This window comes from Trichosurus vulpecula, chromosome 1, assembly GCF_011100635.1.
Source record: "Trichosurus vulpecula isolate mTriVul1 chromosome 1, mTriVul1.pri, whole genome shotgun sequence".
Classification (NCBI taxonomy): domain Eukaryota; kingdom Metazoa; phylum Chordata; class Mammalia; order Diprotodontia; family Phalangeridae; genus Trichosurus; species Trichosurus vulpecula.
The window spans coordinates 508,290,455-508,306,051 of NC_050573.1; positions in this window are offsets into that span (position 1 = coordinate 508,290,455).

Sequence of the window (15,597 nt, forward strand, 5' to 3'; positions counted from 1 at the left end):
GCAATTCTGCCTCATTAAATCCAGTTCACACAAAAGTCAAAATATCACCCTGCGATATCATTGGTTATCTCCTAAAATGAAGAATGAACAATAATTATCTATATCTCTAGATATATGTATATGTATAATGTTTGTATGTATAGATGCAGATATATAAATATATATATATATATTTATCTATTATATATATATGGTTTTGTTGTTGTCCTTCATTTACAAAGAAGACCAAAATGACATCACTGTGGAGTCAAATTGCAATCCATCCCAATGTGGCTGATCAGACCAATATGAGCTCAGAATGCTTTACCACAGGTTGGGCACAAATAGTCCATGTGAATATTTGGGGTGGATTCTCTAAATCTGTGTATCTTGTGTTTCTTTTGAGCTATTTCAATTCTGCTTTTTTCATAAAGCACAGAATCTTCTCTGATGAACACATGCCACACTGTCCTGGCCAGTTGTCTCCCATGTCACACAATCAATTCCAAAGTTCTTGAGAGTGTCATTGTATCACTTCTTCTGACCACCATGTGAAGGCTTGCCTGGTTTGAGTTCTCCATAACATAGTCTTTTTAGTAAGCATACATTTTGCATTTGAGCAAGATGGCAAGCTCATCGCAGTTGTGCACTCTGCAAATATATTCTGAACCTCCTTAACCATTTTGACAATTTTACTTTTTAAAGAGTAGTTCTCTTCTTTTACCTCTCTAATTTGGTTTTTAAGATCCTCTTTGAGCTCTTCCAGAAATGCTTTTTGGGCTGGAGACCAGCTCACGTTCCCTTTTGAGGTTTCATATGTGGGTATAGTGTCAATGCTATCCTCTTCTGAATGGGTAGTTTGACCTTTCCTATCTCCATAACAGGAATGTATAGTCTTTGGTCTTCTTGTTTGTTTTTTCATGGTGTTCCTCCCTGTCACCCCCCACCCCCTGCTAAAGTGGATCTCTGCTTCTGGAGCTTACTGGCTTTGTGTGTGGTGCTCTGTAGTATTGGAAGGGGTGGGGGAGGGGTGGTCTGTCTGTTGGAAGTCTCCTCTTCCACTAGGCCTGCCCTACAGCTTAGGTGGTCTCAGCAGTTGTCTGAGCTGGTGTCTGCCACTTTCCCTGGCTGTGCAAAGGCATGTCTGGGGTCTTGTAGTTGACAATTGCTGGCTTCATCCCCCTGGGGCTCAGGATCTCTCACTGTTTTGCTAAGGTAGGGCTTGCTGGGAGACCTCTCTTCCTGCACTAGTCTCCTTCAGCCACCACAAGAGGGAGACTCCCCAGCTTCCCCAGCTACAAGACTACTGAAGCCCCACTTCTGGCTCCTCTATTTCAGGGTTTCTCCCAAGAGAGTATTATCTGGGTAAGAAAGGGAGGGATGAGAAGCCTTTTACCTGGACATCATGGCTCCCAGAAGTTCAAGAAAGTGAGTTTCAAACCTTTAGACTGTGGGCTGGAGGCCTCAAGGGTGACTGCTCCTGCAGCCAAAGGCTCTGTGCTAATGTCTCTGGAAGCTCCAAAAGACCCCTGTCCTGGGCTGAGAGGCCTGAGGATTACTGCTGTAGCTGCTGCTTCTACACTGGGGCTGCTCCTGCTCCTGTGCTTTGCCTACCCAGCACTCTCCCAGACCCAGTGTTCTCCCTGACCAGCAAGCTGGCTAGGTTCCTCTGCTGCTCGAGTTCTGATGTGGTCTGTTACTATTCCACACCCAGTGCTCCTGCCCCACTGAATCTATTAGTGGCTTCTAACTCTCTTAAATCTGCTCAGATTCACTTTTTTAGAGGTATCTGACAGAATTTGTGAGATAGCTCTGGGAAGACGCTGTGTTCAGGTGGCCATCTTGGTGCTGCCCCTCAGTTGTGCACTCTGAAGCAGAATTTGAATGCTTGGCAGTTTAGTTGCAGAGAGGGGGGAACCTCAGCATCTGGTATCTTATTCTGCCGGTGATCTTCAGAATCTTCTTAACACAATACACATGGAAGCAATTCAGTTTCCTGGAATGGTGTTGGTATACTGTGTTGGTTTTACAGGCATACAAGAACAAGGTCAACACAAGAGTTCTGTTGGCCTTCAGTTTGGTAGCCAGGCCAATATCTCTTCTTTCCCATTCTTTCCTTCAGAGCCTGAGAACACTGAGCTAGCTCTGGGAATGCATGCTTCAATCTCATTATCAAGGTGTACAGCCCTAGAAAGTATACTGCCAACATAAACAAATTTATCCACACCATTCAAAACTTTTCCATTTGTTGTAAGAAATGGTTCCATGTATGAGTGGCATGGTGCTGGGTGATATAGTATCTGTATTTTCTTGATGTTAATTGTTAGGCCAAAATTAGCATAAGCAGCAGAGAAAATTCATAAAGGGCTTTACATGCTGAACAGATAATTTTATTTTTGTTCCTAGAGGAATCAGAGTGTCAGCATGGGTGTATTTTTGGGGGGGTGCATGTGTTTGTGTGGGGGGAGTGAGTATGTGTGCGTGTGTGTGTGTGTGAGTGTGCACATGTACACATGTTTGATGGGGGGTAGTGGAGTTGACATGATAAGACTTGTACTGTGAGTGCAGGATTTGAATGGGAAGCTACTTGAAGATACCAATTAGAAACTTCTTGGAACAATAGGTCAGGTGAGAAGTACTGGTGGTCGTGCATTCAGAAAGGGAAGTATATGAGAGTTACTGTGAAGGTAGAAATGCCAAGATTTGTGGTAACCATATTCTGACATGGCAGACCCTGAGCCACAGTTCAAATTAAGATTTTAAAACAACCAGGGTTCTAAGACAAGTTCTTTATCCACTTTAACATGTGACCTTTTATTCTGCCTTATAGTAGTTTCTTCATATGCTTTAGCTCCTTATTAAATTGTAAGCCCCTTGAGGGAGGTATTGTTGTTATTCATCTTTGTGTTTTCACTTAGTGTAGGTAATGAAAGAAAAGCCCTTCTGGCTTCACTTTGATTGGCTTCTAGAATTCAGGATAAATTATTTTAAGTGACAATTAGCAAATATAATTTAAAAGTTCATAAAATAATAGCAAAGATGAAAATCTCTTACGTGCTAATGATTTCAGTTGTTCATGGTTAGTCTATATCAATAATATAAAAATAACATTGAATTAATTTGATTACTACTATATCAAGCAAATTAACAAAGTGTTACTTTATAAAAATATATAAAATAAGAAGCATTCAAAGGAAGCAAAGTTCAGGTCTTCCCAGAAAAATGCTGAAAAATATCATAACAAAGGAGACCTAGTAGCAGCTTTCTCAAACTATACTATAAATAATAATTATTAAAAGCCATTTGGTATTAGTTAAAATACAGGAACTATGTATGGTAAGTGAAATAGATTAAGCATACAATACTTAGAAGAAATCATATATACTAGAATAGTGTTTGATAGGAGCAAGGATACAACGATATTAGACTAAGAAAAATTTGCTCAAATACGTGGGCTGTCTTGAGTGGTACTTTCCCATTTAGTCCCCTCCTCTCATACATTATTCTTTTATTTGTCTCCTTTTCTTTCTAGAAACTCAAGGGGGAAGGGGAGCTGCTTAGCCTCTAAGGCCCAGTAAGCTTCTTCTTCTTTTTTTCCCGGTATGACTTTTCTGGTGATTATAAGAAATATAAATGAAAGACCACCCCATAGTTTGAGGGGCAGACAAAAGGCAAATCCAAAGTGCCATTCAATTATGTTCTTCAGTATTTAGTTATGAAACCTTCAAAATAAGCTAATCATAAAATATATTTTCAGGTGATCCCCTTGACTACCAAACCAAGAGCTCATCCTGTGTATATTCTGTGAAATATAAAAAGCCTCCTCAGAATCCCCTCCCTCTCCCTTAGCTCAGTTGGATAGCATTTACTGTCATGCTAGGCAAAATAACAGAGAATGAACATTTTATCTAACTGAAACAATCTTAATAACTAAAGCACCACTTCACAATGAAAAATCTGTGTAAAGCGACTTGAAAGCTCTAGGGGAAAAATATTTCACAGATGGAAGGAAGGTTGGGAAAATGGGAAGAGAGAAGATACCTTCATCTATATGCCTTTGCAGAAAACAGGAAAAAGTATACTCTGGTTCCTGGTGCCTTTTTTGCCTGCAGTGGATATCTGGTGTCACTCAACCAGTTTCTATAAGGGAGACAATGGTTAAGTCACTTGCCTAGGATCAGACATCTGAGAAATGTCTATATAATCAGAATTGAACTGGTTTTCCTAACTCTGGACACAATGCTCCGTGCTTTGTTTCACCTGACATTTATTAAACATCTACTGTGTTCCAGATACTTTGTTAAGCCTTCAGAATACAAAGAAAGGCAAAACAGACCTTCCTTCAAGAACCTTATAATCTAATGCAGGAGACAGCATGGAGACAATAGCAAGATATATATGAGGCAAATTAGAAATGATCTGAGAGGTTATAATGTTAATACAATGGGAAGATCTCCCCCACCCATTAATAGGCCTCTGGTGGAGCCCATTAAGGGAAGCTTGATTAGAGGAGACTTGTTTGTAGGAAGGCTCACATCCTTTGCTAATTTCTAATTAGGCACTGTTTCATGAGGGTTGTGATGCCCTCTGGCTCTGAGAAGTGTATATATACTCTGAAGTTAGCACTTTGCTTTGGGGATTCACTCCTTGGAAGAGTGTTCCTGTTCTATGTCCAGACAAGACTCTGGGTAGCTGTTAAGGAGCCTCCTGGCTTTGAAAACCCAGATGTTGGTGCTTCTCTATCTGGTAACTACGTATGTATTGCTTTAGCCAGACAGAAGCCCTGTCTGTTGATCTGTGCTATTTTCTCTGCTTGTAATTTCTTTGTATTTTCTCTGAAGTTTACGGTGCTTACTTTTCCCCTGAACTAAGTGAATGAAGTGTATGTTTAATTAAAGTAAGATTGTTGACCTCTTTAAAGTTGCTTTCCTTCAAAAAAGCAGATCAAAGAACCTGTGCTAGCAGCCATCCTGGGTGTGCCACTGTGGTTGCTGCTACAGATTAATAGAGAGATGAAAGACTTCTTTAAAAGGCAGGATGATAGCTAAAATATAAAGGAAATCTGTTTAGCCAAGAGGTGGAGACAAAGAGGGAGAGCACCACAATTATGGGGGATAGACAGAAAAAAATGCTATTAGGATAGTAGAGGTATATTTGGGGAACAGCAAGGAGGCCAGTCTTACTGGAGCATATAGTTTATAAAGGAAATAATGAATCAGAAGATTGGATAGGTAGGAATGGAGGAGCTTATGAAATATATTGAAATATATTAAATACATTAAAATATATTTATAGACAAAAATAAAAGCCAAACAAAAGATATATTTTATCTCAGAAGTAACTGGGATCCTGGAGGTAATTATAGATATTGAGGTGAGATAATACAGTAAGAACTATTCTTAAGAATAGATTGCTGTGACAGCTAAATGTAAGATAGATTCATGGATTGGAGTGGTGATGGACAAGGGAAAGGCAATGAGACCAACCAGAAGACTCTTGTAACGGTCCAGGCATGAGGCAAAGATGGCCTGTAATAGGATAATGGCAGTAGAATTAACAGGACTTGGTGAATTATTTAATATTGAAATATGAGAGAGAGTGAGGAGTCAAGGAGGACACTTAGGCTGTGAGTTTGGTTGACTGTGAGGATGTTGGTGCCCTTGAGGGTAGAAGAGAAGTTAAGGAGATGGGAAATTGTTGTTTGCTTTTGGGGAGGATATGGTCAGGACATAATGATTTCAGTTATGGATATAGTGAGTCCAAGATGTATGGACTTATAATAATCCACATCACAACTGTAGTCTTGTCTACCTAAGCTTGATGTTTTAAAGGACCCAGGATGATTAGCACTGCTACTGTGTCCTAGAGGGATGTTTGTATCTTCGGAGATTTTGTTACTAAAATATGAGATAGAAAACATACTGTCCAGATTTAGCTCTCTCCTATCCTTTGAATTACTTATTGCCACATAGTACACAGAGTCTCCTTTACTTGAAATATCTATACCTGATCCCATTATCTGTAACCAGAAGTCTTCGCATAATGCATGTTTCCTCTCTTGCACGTAAAGTTTCCCAAGGTGAGTGGCTATTAGTCTCAATTGTCCATCAGGAAGGTAAATTAACTTACAAATTGCCAGCATTTTTTTTAAACAAGGCCACCTTCAGACTCTGGCACTATTTTTTTTTTTTGATATGTTAGTTTCCCAGTCTCTCCACAAAAGGTAGGGATTAATTTTCAATTCTTCTTCCGACTTGTGTGTCCTTATGAACAACAGGATTTCATAGCAAAACTTAATTACCTTGTCGAAGGTCTTGACAAGAACTGCTAACTTCATAGAATGGTTTATTTCCCTTAGCATTCTTATAAGCTGAGGATGCAACAAGGAGTAAAACTTCTTTCAGCTTTTCTCTCTGTGATGAGATAAATTGGTGGTGTGAATTTGCAGTGTCTCTATTCTCAGAAAATCCCAAGCATGAGTTAACAGATGACTTTGGTTAATGCCTGAAACCCATCAGGTAGAGAATAAAGCCAGTGGCATCATTTAAAATATATATATAAAATTTATTTATTTTCAGTTTTCAACATTCACTTCCACAAGATTTTGAATTTTCCCCAACTCTCCCCTCCCCCCATCCCAGGACAGTGGGCACCCAGACCACCTGTTTCTCCAATCTGCCCTCCTTTCTGTCATCATGCCCCCTCCCCTCCCCCTCCTCTCTATTTTCCTGTAGGACAAGATAGATTTCTATACCTCATTGTCTGTACATTTTATTTCCCAGATGCATTCAAAATTTTTTTTAACATTCATTTTTTTTAAAGCTTTGAGTTCCACATTCTCTCCCTTCCTTCCTCTTCACCCACCCTCATTTGAGAAAGCAAGCAATTTGATAGAGGTCGTACATGTGTAGCCATGTAAAACACTTTCATAATAGTTATATTGCAAAAGACTAACCACATTTACCTCTATCTTGTCCTTCTCTGCATTTATTCCATTCTCTCCCTTGACCTGTCCCTCCACATATATTGGCTTCTGATTACCCCTTCCCCCAATATGATGTCCCTTCTATTATTCCCCCTCTCTTATCCTCTTCCCCATTGCTTTCCTGCAAGGTATGATAGATTTCCATGCCCAATTGAGTTAGTGTTATTCCTTCCTTAAACCAAATCCAAAGAGAGTAAGGCTCACTTATTTCTTCTCACCTCCCCCTCTTCTGCTCCATAGTAAAAGCTCATTCTTCCCTCTTTTATGTGAGATGATTTATTACATTCTACCTCTCCCTTTCTCTTTCTCTGAGTATATTCCTCTGAATACATAATTTTGTATTTTAGGTATCATTCCTTCATATTCAGCTCACACTGTGCCCTCTGTCTCTCTCTCTCTCCATGATAAATGTGTATATATATATATATATATATATATATATATATATATGTATGTATATATATATATGTATGTATATGTATATATACATACGTATATATATACATATATATATATATGTATGTATATATATGTATGTATATGTATATATACACACACATGTATACACACATATATATACACACATATATACACAAAACACACACATACATATACATATACACATGCATATACATACATAGATACACATACATCCATGCATGCATCTACACATATACATATATATACACATATATACATATACATACATACATATACACATATTCATAAACATATATATGTATATACATGTGTGTATGTGTGTGTGTATGTGGGTGTATGTGTGTATTCCCTCTAACTATCCTAATACTGAGAAAGGTCTCATGAGTAATAGCTATCATCTTTCTATGTGGGAATATAAACAGTCCAACTTCAGTAAGTCCCTTATGGCTTCTCTTTCCTGTTTGCCTTTTCATGCTTCTCTTGATTCTTGCATTTAAGTCAAATATTCTATTGAGCTCTGGTCTTTTCAACAAGAATGATTAGAAGTCTTCTATTTCATTGAAATTCAATTTCTCCCCTGAAGTATGAAACTTGCTTTTTCTGGGTAGGTGATTCTTGGTTTTAATCTTACCTCCTTTATCCTCTGGAATATCATATTCCGAGCCCTCCAATCCCTTAGTGTAAAAGCTGCTAAATCTTGTGTTATCCTGATTGTGTTTTCATAATACTTGAATTATTTCTTTCTGGTGGCTTATCATATTTTCTCTTTGACCTGGGAACTCTGGAATTTGGCTACAACATTCCTAGGAGTTTTCCTTTGGGGATCTCTTTCAAGAGGTGATCAGTGGATTCTTTGAATTTCTATTTTTACCCACTGATTCTAGAATATCAGGACAGTTTTCCTTGATAATTTCTTGAAAGTTGATATCGAGGCACTTTTTTTTTGATCATGGCTTTTCAAGTAGTGCAATAATTTTTAAATTGTCTCTCCTGGATCTATTTTCCAGGTCAGTTGCTATTCCAATGGTACAATGTTTTCTATTTCTTCAGTCTTTAAGTTCCATTTTACAACTTCTTGATTTCTCATAGTCATCAGCTTCCATTTGCTCCACTCAAATTTTTAAGACCTTATTTTTTTGAGTGATTTTTTGGACATTCTTTTCCATTTGCTCTATTCTGCTTTTTAAGGCATTCTTCTCTTCATTGGCTTTTTGGACCTCTTTTGTCATTTGGGTTAGGCTATTTTTTAATTGCATATTTTATTATATAATAGTTTTAGTGTTCAGCATTGATTTCCACAAGATTTTGAGTTACACATTTTCTCTCCATTTCTAACCTCCTCCACACTCCAAGATGGCAATATACTGATTGCCCCATTCCCCAGTCAGCCTTCCCATCTGTCACCCCACTCCCCCCACCCCCTTTCCCCTTACGTTCTTGTAGGACAAGATAGCTTTCTATGCCCCATTGCCTGTATATCTTATTTCCCAGTTGCATGCAAAAACAACTTTTTTTTTGAGCATCTGCTTTTAAAACTTGAGTTCCAAATTCTCTGCCCTCTTCCCTCCCCACCCACCCACCCTAAGAAGACAAGCATTTCAACATAGGCCACAAATATATCATTATGCAAAACATTCCCATAAATAGTCATGTTGTGAAAGACTAACTATATTTCCTTCCATCCTATCCTGTCCCCCTTTATTCAGTTTTCCCCCTTGACCCTGTCCCTTTTCAAAAGTGTTTACTTTTGATTACCTCCTCTCCAAATATGCCCTCCCTTCTAACGTCCCCCTTTTTTATACCCTTCCTCCTACTTTCCTGTGGGGTAACATACCTAAGTGAGTGTGTATGTTATTTCCTCCTCAAGTCAAATCCAATGACAGCAAGAGTCACTCATTACCTCTCACATACTCCCTCCTTACTTCCAATAGAACTGCTTTTTCTTGCCACTTTTATGTGAGATAATTCACCCCATTCTATCTCTCCCTTTCTCCCTCTCTCAATATATTCTTCTTTCATCCCTTAATTTGAGTTTTTTTAGATGTCATCCCTTCATATTCAACTCACCATAATAGTGAGAAAGGTCTCCTCAATTACACAATCATCTTCCCATGTAGGAATGTAAACAAAACAGTTCAACTTTAGTAAGTCCCTTATGAGTTCTCTTTCTTGTTTACCTTTTCATACTTCTCTTGATTCTTGTGTTTGAAAGTCAAATTTTCTATTGAGCTCTGGTCTTCTCACTGAGAAAGCTTAAAAAATCCTCTATTTTATTGAAAGTCCACATTTTGCCTTTGAGCATTATACTCAGTTTTGCTGGGTAGGTGATTCTTGGTTTTAATGCTAGCTCCATTTACCTCTGGAATATCATATTCCAAGCCCTTTGATCCCTTAATGTAGAAGCTGGTTAATCTCTGTTATCCTGATTGTGTTTCCACAACACTGAAATTGTTTCTTTCTGGCTGCTTGCAGTATTTTCTCCTTGACCTAGAAACTCTGGAATATCGTAAGAATATTCCTAGGAGTTTTCTTTTTGGGATCTTTTTCAAGAGGTGATCTGTGGATTCTTTCAATTTCTATTTTACCCTCTGGCTCTAGAATATCAGGGCAGTTTTCCTTGATAATTTCTTGAAAGATGATGTCTAGGCTTTTTGTTTTGATCATTGCTTTCAGGTAGTCCAATAATTTTTAAATGATCTCTGCTGGATCTATTTTCCAGGTCACTGTTTTTTCCAATGAGATATTTTACATCATCTTCCATTTTTTTTTCAGTCTTTTGGTTCTGTTTTATAATTTCTTGATTTCTCATAAAGTCACTAGATTCCAATTTCTCTAATCTAATTTTTAAGGTGACAGTTTCTTCAGCGGCATTTTGGACCTCCTTTTCCATTTGGCTAGTTCTGCCTTTCAGGGCATTCTTCTCCTCTTTGACTTTTTGGAGCTTTTTGCCATTTGAGCTAGTCTATTTTTTAAGGTGTTATTTTCTTCAGTATTTTTTTGGGTCTCCTTTAGCAAGTCATTGACTTGTTTTTCATGATTTTCTTGCAACACTCCCATTTCTCTTCCCAATTTCTCCTCTACTTCTCCTACTTGCTTTTCCAAATCCTTTTTGAGCTCTTCCATGACCTGAGAACCATTTATATTTTTTCTTGGATGCTTTTGATGTAGGCCCTTTGACTTTGTTGACTTCTTCTGGCTGTACGTTTTAATCTTTGTCACTAAAGAAAGATTCTAAAGTCTAAGTCTGAATCTGAGTCTGTTTTTTGTGCCTATTTATGTTCCCAGGCAACTACTTGACCCTTGAGCTTTTTGTCAGGGTATGACTGCTTGTAGAGTAGACAGTGCTTTGTCCCAAGATTTAGGGGCTGTGCTGCTGTTTTCAGAGCTACTTCTACACAGCAAGCTCTGCCACACCAGCACCCCTCCTCCCCCAAAAACCACCAACCAGGACCGTGATCCAGATCTGAGCAGGCTCTGCAAGCCAGCTGTGATCTGCTGCTTAATTCCTCCCACCAGGTGGTCCTGGGGCCAAAAGCAACCACAGCTGGAACTCTGGAGGCAGCCGCAGAGCTGTACCACCTCTGCCACCCCAGGGACTGGGGCTGACCCTGCACTCCTCTCACTCCAATCTAGCAGTTTTCACTAATCAGCTCTTTTGTCTTTTGGAATTTGTGGGTTGAGAAGTCTCGTAACACCATAGCTCACTGATTCTGGGCACTACAGTCTGTTCCGCCCAGCTCCCAGTCTACTTGGTGCTGGACCAGCCCACAATGGGCTGTGCTCTGCTCCGCTCCCAGCTCCCTGTGATAGGTCCTTCCCAGTGACCATCTAGGCTGTCTTGGGCTGAAGCCCTGCTTCCCTCTACTATTTCATGGGTTCTGCAGCTCTAGAATTTGTTCAGAGCCATTTATACAGGTGTTTGGAGGGACTTGGGGGAGAGCTTAAGCAAGTCCCTGCTTTCCAGTTGCTGTCTTGGCTCTCCCCTCACCCCAGGTTAGTCTATTTTTAAAGGTGTTATTTTCTTCAGCATTTTTTGGGTCTCCTTTAGCAAGCTGTTGCCTCATTTTGCATGATTTTCTTGCATTGCCCTCATTTCTCTTCCTTATTTTTACTCTACTTCTCTTACTTGCTTTTCAAGATCTTTTGGGCTCTTCCATACCTTGATACCATTTCATATTTTTCTTAGGGGCTTTGGATATAGGAGTCTTGACCTTTTTGTCTTCCTCCAGTTGTATTTTTTGATCTTCCTTGCCACCAATGACATAAGAAAACATCTTTTCACCAAGAAAATAACCTTCTATAGTCTTATTCTTTTTCTCCTGTTTGCTCATTTTCCCAACCAGTTATTTGACTTTTGAGTTCTTTATTAAGTGGAGAGTGTACTACCTCAAGTTTTGGGGGTTTTGTTCAGCTGTTTTCAGAGATATCTCTAGAGATCTGTAAATTCTCATTTCCTCCAAAGTGGTATGATCAAAAGAGAGGTGTTTACTCCTCTTCTGCCCTGTGTTCTGTTCTGTGAGCAACCGCAAACACTTTTTTTAACCCTGAAACTGCAGTTCCCTTTCCACAGCTGTAGCGCTAGCACTCCTCCTCAACCTGAGATAGCCATCCAGGTCTGTGACCCAGATCAGCTGATTGATTCTTCCACCATCTGTATGTCATGAGCTCCAGAAGCATCTTCTGTGACAGTGGCTGCTGCTGCCATGAGACTGGGTCTGGGGCTGCGGTCTGGGGCTGGGGCTTGACCATGTTCCTCTTTCACTCAGGTGAGAGAGCTTTCCCACTGACATTTGAAGCTGTCTTTGGCATTTGTGGGTGAGAAGTCAGGAAACCACTGCAGTTACCAATGATTCAGTACCCTGAGGCCTCCTGTGCAAGTATGTCCCATGATAGGCTGCACTCTGTTCACACAACGCTGCAATAGACCCTTCCTGTCAGCTTTCCAGATTGTCTTGCTCTGGGAATCTCTTTCTCTCTGTCATTTCGTGGCTTCTGCTGCTCTAGAATTTGTTTAGGATCATTTTTTACACATATCTTGAGAGGTGTGGAGGGAGAGCTCAATCAGGTCCCTGCTTCTACTCTGCCATCTTGGTTCCACCCAGTGGCATCATTTCTGTAGTAGAATTGCACACATGGATAAGGAAAGCCTTGCCATGATTTCACTGAGATTTTTGCTTTGTTTTCATTGTCCCCAACATGAAATACTCAAGTTGTGTGAATATTCAAGGGTGTTAAGGTCCTATTTTACACTTTTTTATTCATTTTTTTAAATTTGAATTCCAAATATTCTCCCTTTTTCCAATCACTTTTTGACCCATGAAAAAGGCAACCAATATGATACCTATTACATATGTGAAGCCATGCAAAACATATGTTGATATAAACCATGGCAAAAAACCAAGACAAGAAAAATAAAATGAAAAAAAATGTTACTTCAATCTGTACTGAGAATTCATCAGTCCTCTTTGGAGAAGTATAGCATTTTTCACCTTGAGTCCTGTGGAATTTTCTTACGTCATTGAACTGAGCAGAGTAAGTAAGTATTTCACAGTTGATTATCCTTACAATATTGCTGTTACTGTGTATAATGTTATTTTGGTTCTATTCATTTACTTTGCATCAGTTTATAAAGATCTTTCCAGGTTTTTTTCCCCTAAAACCTTTTTTTCTTTCATTTTTTACATAACAATAGCATCCCACCAGAGTCATATACCCTATCTGGTTCAGCCATTTTACTATTGATGGACATACACTCAATTTCCAATTTTTTGCCACCACAAAATAGCTGCTATAAATATTTTTGTTCATATGATCCTTTCCCTTTTTTCTTTTATCTATTTGGGATATAAATTTAGTAGTGGTTTTTCTGGGTTAAAGGGTTATAGGTCTTTGAGGTTTGTTCCAAATTTCCCTCCACACTGGTTGGACCATTTCACAGCTCCACCAAGAGAGCATTAGGCTGCAAATTTTTCCACCTCCCCTTCAAGATTTGTCATTTATATTTTCTGTCAAGTCAGTCAATTTGATAGGTATGAGATGGTACCTCAGATACTTTTTAATTTGCATTCTCTAATTATTAGGGATATAGAGCATTTTTATATGACTAGTAATAACTTTGATTTCTTCTTCTGAAAACTCTATTTATGATCTTTGACCATTTTCAGTTGGAGAATGGCTCTTATGTTTATAAAGTTGTCTCATTTCCCCTATAAAGATATTTTACCAGAGAAATTTGCTATAATATGCACCCCCCAATTTCATGTTTCCCTTATAATTTTGGCCACATTGGTTCTGTTTGTGCAAAACCAGCTTAATTTAATGTAATCAAAATTATTGATTTTACCTTCTGTTATCTTCTCTATCACTTGTTTGACCAGAAGTGCTTCCCGTAATCATAAATCTAAGAGGTGATTTTCCACCAAGAGTCACTGATTTGCTGACATCACCTTTTATGTCTAAATCACATATCATTTTGATCTTATCTTGGTAAGAGATGTCTGTCTATCCCTAGGTTTTGTCAGACTGTTTTCCAGTTTTCCCACCAATTTTTTTGAATAATGAGTCTCTGTTCCAAGCTTCAGGGGTTTTATGCTGTTGTTTTCTGGTCTACTTGTAACAGGAAATGGGTAACAGAGCTTTCAAATGGTAACCATTATTGCTTCCAGAACTAGTTCAAGACTCCCCTGGCACCACTTTCTGTTGCTGTGCTGGCTTTGTGGACAGCCCCAGTCTGATTTCCATGGATTTCTATGTTTTCCTAAGTTTAACTGAGCTGGAAAAATGACTCTAGTGTCTTTTTCTTGGATTTTGTGATCATATTTCAGCCTGGCATATTTTCAAGATTGGTATAGAGTATGTATACTAGGAAAGGTAGGCAAAAATAATGATTCACATCACAAAAATGGGAAGAGGACCCACACATACAAAACTATTTATTGATACTCTTTTTTTGGTGGCAAAAAATTGTCAATTGAGGAGATGCCCATCAATTGGGGAAAGGCTGAATAAGTCGTGGTATATAAATGTAATAAAATACTATGTTCCATAAGAAATAATGAACAGACAGATTTCCGGAAAACCTGGAAAGGCTTGCATGAACTGATTCTGAGTGAACTGAGCAGAACCAGGAGAACATTGTACCCAGTAACAAGAGCATAATGCAGTGACCTACCTTGATAAACTTAGCTATTCTCAGCAATGCAGTGATCTAAGTCAACCCCAAAAGACTCATGATGGAAAATGCTATCCACATCTAGAGAAAAAACTACAAAGTCTGAATGCAAATTGAATTATTTTCTCTTTTTTTTCTTTCTTTTTGGTTATCCCCATTCATTCTGATATATATACATACATACATACATACATACATACATACACACACACACACATATATGTGTCTATATGATATGTGTTTTATTTTTATTTATTTATTTTTAGTTTTCAATATTCACCTTCTTAAATTTTTGAGTTCTAAAAATTTTCACATTCCCTCCACTCCTGCCTCCTCAAGATGGCATTCTATTTGATTTAGGCTATATGATCATATAAACAAATTTCCACATTAGTCATTTTCTGAAAGAAGAAACAGAACCAAAGGGAAAAACCATCAGAAAGAAAAAAAAACCAAAAGAATAACAACAAAAGAAAGAGAAAATAGTATACTTTGATCTGCATTCAGACTCCATGCATAGACTCCATATCCAGATGTGGATAGCATTTTCATCATGAGTTTATTGGAATTGCCTTAGATCATTGCATTGCTCAAAAGACTAAAAAAGTCACTCATCACACAATGTTGTTGTTACTTTGTATTGTGTTCTCCTGGTGCTTCTCACTTCACCCAGCATCAGTTCATGCCAGTCTTTCCAGATTTTTTGAAGTCCCCCCACTCACCAATTCTTATGGAATGATAGTATTCCATTACAATCATATACCACAACTTATTCAGACATTCCATATTTGATCAACATCCCCTCAATTTCCCATTATTTGTCAGCACAAAAAGAGCTGCTATAAAGATTGTTGTACATGTAGGTCCTTTTCCCTTTTTAATGATATCTTTGAGATAAAGACCTAGAAGTGGTATTGTTGGATCAGATGCACAGTTTTATAGCCCTTTGAGCATAGTTCCAAATTGTTCTGCAGAATTATAGTATCATTTTGCAACTCCACCATCAATGCATTAGTGTTCC